General features: G+C 43.0%; 1 long non-coding RNA gene across 1 annotated transcript; it reads right to left on the bottom strand.

Annotated features, from left to right (window-relative positions):
• Nucleotides 1-2,351, bottom strand: LOC121086257. The gene is made up of 3 exons (XR_005827314.1): nt 2,263-2,351; nt 887-1,035; nt 1-237 (listed from the first exon to the last, which is right to left on the bottom strand). It is a non-coding gene; the product is annotated as an uncharacterized LOC121086257 (long non-coding RNA).
• Nucleotides 2,352-7,368: the final 5,017 nt, after the last annotated feature.

Raw genomic sequence — 7,368 nt, 5'->3', positions numbered from 1 at the left:
CAAAGCACTTGGTGCCTATATTTGCAAAATGTCAGTAGAGCTCTACCAGCAACAATCAGGGAAGTAGCTGAAAACACACTTCTATGGATTTACCTACTGCAGTTAGTCTTGTTTTTCTCCAGCCGTTCATACCCTCTCAGACACCATCTGTTACATAAAGCACTGGAGGAAGTAACATCACAGAGAATCAAATTGTGAGCTGGGAGCTGAAGGATGGCAGACGGGTGCTTCAGACATCTGTCAAAGTGAGCAAGCGTAAGTGAGGAGCAATACCATTGAGCGTCAAATCTTATGCAAGTGTAAAACTGATGTCAGTGAAAGAAAAATTGGGCCCTGAGTCAAAAAAGCTGAGATTTGGCATAAATTAAGTCAACATCAGTTCTAGCTTCACTGGGACCAGAGCTGAAGCCCACTTCTGGAGGTCAGAAAACTCTTGCTAAATTTCATCTGAAAAAGGGGGGAAAAAACCCCACCCAGCTGGAGAAATTTTGACTGGTTTCCTGGGTTTGATGGGACCATGCATTTAACACCCCCAATACATGCAAGTCTCCCTCAGCAGTGAATCATCAACGGGAGAAAAGGTTATGGCAACGATGATTATTGCTACCTCTGAGCATTGTTTTGAACCACAACAATTAATTACATGCCTCATTTTTATCAGGGCCATCTACTGGGTGCAATGTGCTGTGTGAGATGTACAAATAGGGAGGAAGCCAAACGCCCATTTCCTCTTAGTATTTGGATTTGTTTTGGTCTCACTCCAGTGTCAGTCCTGCTCCGGGCACCTTCCACCACAAGTCCTCCCCTTAACTCTGCAACCCACTTATCACTGGGGCCCTGCTGGCTGTGGTAAACCTTGGCCGCATAGATTAGTAAAGCCACTGACCCGCAGTGGGGCTGGCAGCTGCGTTCTCCATTTCCTGCCCAGGCATCTGCTGCCTGATTGGAGGAAAATCGTTCTTAAACCTTCTTCAAAACAGGAAACGTCTCTTCTCCCAGCTTCCTGAGGCACAGGAACCGTCTCCGCAGCAACCCCTGGACAAAGAAGGCTCCTATTAACTACTGGAGTGCCATAACGGATGCAGTGGGAGGTCATAATTCAAGCCATGATCTACCCTGAGGCTGGAAAGTGCCTCTGTGCACCACTGCTCCCACCCCTCTGTGCCCACGCTGCTGCCTTATTAAGCAGTCTGGAGGTTAATTAGCACATGATAATCCTATCCATTGGAAGCATTTGTAAACACTTTTCATCTTCATGACTAAATATTGATCCTGTGTCAGCAGCCTCTGGAACACAATTTTGTAATATGTCCCCCCACCTTGAGGAGTTGGAGAGGTGACTGAACATGGTGACACTGTCATGCTCTCAGGGTTTTTTTTGCATGGTGTACCTTAATATTATGTAGTCTTTTTTTTTTCTTTTCTTTTTTTCAATGCAACCGCTTCTTGTACCACCCAAGTATCGTATGACTAAAAAATATTGACATCTCATGCTTTGCTCGTTGTGTAGTTTCCCACTTATGATCAGGCCTCCTTGAAAGGTCTGAGGTAGAGCTTTCAGAAAATCTGTTGTAGTTAGAATGCAGTCCATTATGGCCCTGGAGAAAACTACACACACGCTTGTAATGGGCAGTTTGCATCATTGAAGGACCATTGCTAGCAAAGCCAGTAGAGCATAGCTGAAATGAATATTAACTTCTGTAAATCTGTACATGCACAAACAGTCAAAAATTTGGCTTTAAATTTCATATTTGGTGGGTTCTTTTACAAAATGCACATGGGCCAGCTGTATCTGAGGTTAAAGTGCACCTCACAATAAAAGTAAATGCAATAGATGAAAATAGTAAACAGTGATAAATTGTTGTTCTTATTTTTGGTTTTGGACATAAATTCTACCTTCCCAATCACCTTTTCACAGCAAATGCAGAGCCACAGAGCTGTCCCTGTCTGCTCCACCCATAGAACTGAGACATTTGGCTGTCCGAGTATTTTTCCTGGTGTTCAGGATTAAGGAAATAGAGCAGTAGGACACAGCAACATTCAGAAGTTATCCTTCCTTTGTTTCAGATCCTTTCTCACCAAATACTCCCCGAGAGTAAAGTGCTGCAGGGGAAGCTCCCCTCAGACTGTCTGGTTTCCCGCCAGCAAGCTATGCTGTTGATCCTAGAATGGCTGCCTTCAAGGTCCAGGCTAATTATTTCACATGTGTCTGTACCTATTGTAATCTGCTGTGCATGATCACAGAGGGAGGCTGCTACGTACCTGTGGCTTATGTCTGCTCTAACCCAGGCCACCTGAACGCCTTTGCCAGTAGTGGATAGGGAGGACAGCGTGGATAGAGAGGTCTTGTGGCAGACGGGTTTCTCTTTAAGTTTCCTGTGATCTTCGTACACACAGAAGTGTGTCCGTTCACTGCAAGTGACCGTTAAAAGAGAGAAGCAAAGTTTGCTGAGAAAAGCAATTTATTTTGATAGATTGACCGATCTGGGTCATAAAGCAGACAAGCTCACCCTCATTCCCCTCACCAGATTAGGTGAAGAAACAACGGGTTTTAAGCTCAGTACAAGCTGGGAGTACCTTTTTTCTTGTTTTAGCCTAGTTATAAATGTGAGAAGAATGTAATCAGACACAAGATTGCTGCTACAGTGTCTCCAATTCATCACTGTTTCTGTGACTTGTTCTTTGGGGGAAACCCCTAAACCTAGCTCCTAAAAGTTGATGTTACACTGTATGAGGTGAGGTAATATAAAAGTGGATCAGAATATGGAAACATTTTTCACAATGGCTGGGACTGTGGGATAAACTGCTTGTGATGTATCTATTCCCTGAAGCCAGCCCTGCTGGGAGCCAAAACTGGGATGCAGAAGTTCTGAAATGGCAAAAATTTCTTATCTTGAGCATCTCCCTCCTTGTTTCTTCAGTCTGTCTTGTAGGCAGTGAAGACTATTTTTTGCTATTCTTCCATGTCTAGAACAGGGCAAGCGCCTTCCAGCTTCTGTGGTGTTATTCCACGGCCTGGCTGCAGTGCAAATCAATGTGCTTCAAGTGGAAGTTACATGTGAGGAAGGGTGAGGCATTCCTGCAATGCTGACTCACTTCTCACTGAACCAGGCAATTAACTTTTTCAGTTTGCTCTTGGACACTGGTAGGTGTGGTGAGAAGCCCCATCAATATTGATCACAGTTTGCTGGATAAGCAATAGAGGACACATGAAAGCCTTATGGAACCAATGTACTCTGGTATGCTCCTCATCTGGAGCATCAGCACTGAGAACTCTTTCTTCTGCCCGGCATAGTTTTGCCTCTAGGAGACATTTCTAAGTCACTGCAGTTGTTCAAGGATGTAAAGATCCCTTTCATTCCTAATTTTGACATTAGGTTCAGACCACACCAGAATTTCTTTGTGGAAGGTATCTGAGTGGTTCACTTTTATGGATCACTGCTTTGTTGTTCTGCAGGCACAACTGCCACATAAATACTATTCCTGAATGAATCAGCTCCCAGTAGTGCATTTTGAACATTTTTAGACATCACTGGGGAAAGAAAGCGTGCACAAAACAAGAAAGTACCTATACAACCATTTTGTCAAAGCAGAGCAGGAGTATCTTCTGCTCACTTTCTGGGAGTACTTTCTTTCAGTACTTTCTTTGAACCCTGGAATTAATGAAATTTGGTGTCTCGTAAATTTGTGTCATGGTTGCCTTTCAAGTCAAACATGAGGTAAAGTCTGATTTAAAGATCTTGTCTGCAGCTGAGCTGTTAAATAAAAAAGTTCCTGAATTCCTTACCATCTGATAAAGAGTGGACTCAAACTGCAACTTCTCCCACACTCTGTTTACTTCTTTCTTGTCTACATGCCAATCCTAGACTCAGATCTTCAGTGACAGGGTGTCAAGGGGAAGGGAGGAAAGTTCAGCTGAAGGGACTTTAATATGGAGGACTGAAGTGACAAGACTCACAATAATTGTATATGCTGGTATTTATGATACCTCTAAAGCTGGGTTAGAGATCCCAGAGTCCACTTTCTAAGCAGAGAAAAAGAGGGACACAATTTAATCAAGTGAGATTATTAGAAGCTGTTTAATTTTCTTTAGTGTTTTGATCTGTAAAGACAGATACGACACATGAATGCCTCATTATTCATATGCCTATGAAGCAGTTGGCCCCTCCCTACTCCCTCTTCTCAAATATCCATTAATGTAATTGATTCTAATAATGGAAACAGCATCATTGTTGTCTCTATCCCTTCTCAGTGCATGTCTCTCAGGAAACTCTGGCATGTTCCCGAATGTTCCTGCTCTGCACCATTTTTTCAGACTGTTTTTTCAGAGATGTAGAGCACCCACAGGCTCATACATTCTCAAGGGTGTTAAAGGTACTTTGCATTCCTAAAATCAGGATATTGGATTTTTGTTTTATTCCCCAGGAAGCTAGACAATATTTCACCTGGGTTTCCATCACTTCGGGATGCCTTTGGTTTCCTCTAGCTGTGGCTGAACCAGACCCTTTTCATGGTCAGCCTGAGGATGTTTTTGTGTGCCTTAGTTAAGACAACAGTGATGGAACCAATTGTGTGGGGTGTTTTTAGCCCATTACTTCCATTTCATTACAACACAGGTACAGCGGCCTCTTTAAACGTCTTGCAGTGCTCTACACACCTTTTTACTGAAGCCATTAGAATTCAAGTCATGCTAGTTCTGGGACATTTTTGCATCTCTCCACATTTTCTAAGTGTCCTTCTTCCTGCCATAGGGAAGGATTCGTCACAGTCTTCGCTGTCTACAGGTCTAGTGGCAGCTGTAGGTGCTGCGGATGTTAATGGGCTAAAAATCTTTAACTGGCCTTGCAAAAAGCTGAAGAATCTGAATTTTAGTGGCCACTTCGCAAGTCTTTTTATGGATGTTTTCTGCTTTAAAATTCTTACTTGCAGCCTGACTACACGTTTTACCTAATTAAAATATTTCGGCTTCTTGGTGGAATGATATGAGTGAATAGAAATTTATATGACTTTAGGCAAGGCTATTGTTTTACATTTCCCTGGAAAGCCATACGCCCGATTAAGTGATCTTGTGCAGATAAAACATGGCTATTTGGAATGTTAACAAAGGTAAAAGCAAAATAAAATCTGGCGGCTTAACAAAACTTTTTATAGTTGGTGTTGGTAAAATAAAAATAGTTGGTCTGGCTTGGCATTCTGTGTGGTGAAAAAGATTTATAAATTTTATATATAATTTATATAATCTATTATTATATTATTGATATTATATATATTATATATTATATAGTATAAATTTAGATCATAATTACACCTATATAACTATAAATACATTATATATAATATATTACAATATATATAATATATTTATATTATATATATAATATTATATATATAAATAATAAATATATAGCAATTTTAATGTGTGTTAAATGTCAAGTACTGTGTCAAATAGCATTCCCTGTTACCTGTAGGGCAGCTGGCTCTCATCTGTTTTCTTCAGTTGATTATTTGTGGCAATAATGACAAAGTTTAAGGGGTGTTAGTGACATCATGCTGGCCAGGATGTGATATGCAAAGGGGCAGCTTGCTTTTCAGCTGTGCATGAGAAGAACTAAAATCTGCATGGGGACTGTGAACCTGGAGGCTGCTGTGAGTTGCTTCCTGTCTAGCTCCACAGTGTGCAAAAGGTGTCCCTTCCCAGCTGCCAGGGCAGTCCCTTGGGATGCCGCAAAGCTGTTCGTGGTGCCACCAACTGGTATAAGTGCAGTTTGGAAAAGACAGGAGATGAATGCCTAGATAGGCCAGCTGGCTCGTGACTGTCACTGTACTTTTCCCAAGGATCTTGCTGGCACCCCGGTGGAACTGTGGTGTTGGGAATATTACTCTGATGGATAGCTAAACAAATTCTCCAGGTCACACAGTGTGTGGCTGAGCAGGTTGCCTGTCACATTACATAACCTACGCCTCTATGTTGCACCCCTGTCACCACTGACTGCTGTCTGAGCAGTTCACAGAGCTTGTTGCTATTTTTCCAGGGGAAGGTCTGCTGCTGATTTTAATGTACCCAGTTCTCCTGGGAAACTTACTCTTTTTGCTCCTTTTTATACCTGTTGACTTCCTCCTACTCAGATGCTTTTGGGGAGGCTGGTGGGGTCTGTAACCCATTCCCTGGAGCATAACTTGTATTAAATTTGGCTGAGATTTTTCCACCCAAGAAGTCATCAGGGACAGGCAGAGAGGAATGCTGTCCTTTTCTGACCAGGGAGTGTGCCAGGTGCAGCAGGCTACTTTCAGACCCATGCTACTGATTCAGTAACTGCTGGTCAGCACCACAGTAAAATTGTCCTGTTGCTTTTGAGCACTGAGTTAGTGTGCTTTTTTACCTCAGGGACACTTCTGGGAAAGCAACCAAAGTCTCCCTGCTCAAAAACTCAGCACTTCTCTATAATTATTTCCTCGGAAAAATTAGCTTCCTGTTTTCAGCCCCTCTCTGCAGAAGCGCTTCCTTATCTCCCTGTGAAGCTTTCACTTTGACAGCCTCATGAGATGATGGCAGCACCTCTTTACCTGTAGACTGCTGGCCACAGAAGGCCTTTGGCCTGGTACGTGCACTGGCAACCCCCTCGGCCCATGGGCGCTTGCGCCCTTTGAGGCTTGTGCCCAGGCAGGATCAGCCTTGCAGCTCCCCCACGCCTGGTGGGTGTGGAGCAAAGGGTTGCTACTCTTTCTTGGCCTGTCTGGCAAATCCAGCCTTCCTCTTTGCACCCTTGAGGGAGACCCTGCCAGCGTTAGCTTGAATGTACAAATACAGCTGCTGTTTATTGCCTTGTTTTTCAAGGAAAGCCTTCAGTACATTCAAAGGCTCAGGGAATTTCCACTATTTTTCTCAAAGTTGTTCCCTGCTCCACACCACCCCCACTCCCCACCCCCCCACCCCCCCGCCCCCGGCCTTCAGACACACACATTGTGTTGTTTTGACGTAATTTCAAGCAAATATTTTGCCACCGAGAGGCACTGCAGGGTCACAGAGGTCCTCCAGGCTTGGGCTTCAGGCTTTCAGACCTCACCAGTAAACAATAGCTCTATAACTCATTAAAACTCCCTTTTGATGACTTTTTCCTGTTTCTGATTGTTTTGGAGCAGCAGGGGTGGATTCCACACTCAACAAACTTCTTTTTCCTGCTGCTAAATTTAAATGTCTCTGAACTGAAAGGAGTTACTAATCTCTTCGACAATAACGCTATCAAATAGCAATTGCAACTGTAAACAAGATTTTTAGGCTATTTATGAATGCTACAAGGGAATTGTGACTTGGTTTAGCAGAATGATTTTTATCTCCAGGAAAAATTTTAATTGTCTTGTCTTTTCTCA

The sequence above is a fragment of the Falco naumanni genome, chromosome 4, assembly GCF_017639655.2.
Source record: "Falco naumanni isolate bFalNau1 chromosome 4, bFalNau1.pat, whole genome shotgun sequence".
Taxonomy (NCBI): Eukaryota; Metazoa; Chordata; class Aves; order Falconiformes; family Falconidae; genus Falco; species Falco naumanni.
This window is presented reverse-complemented; position numbering and strand designations above follow the sequence as displayed.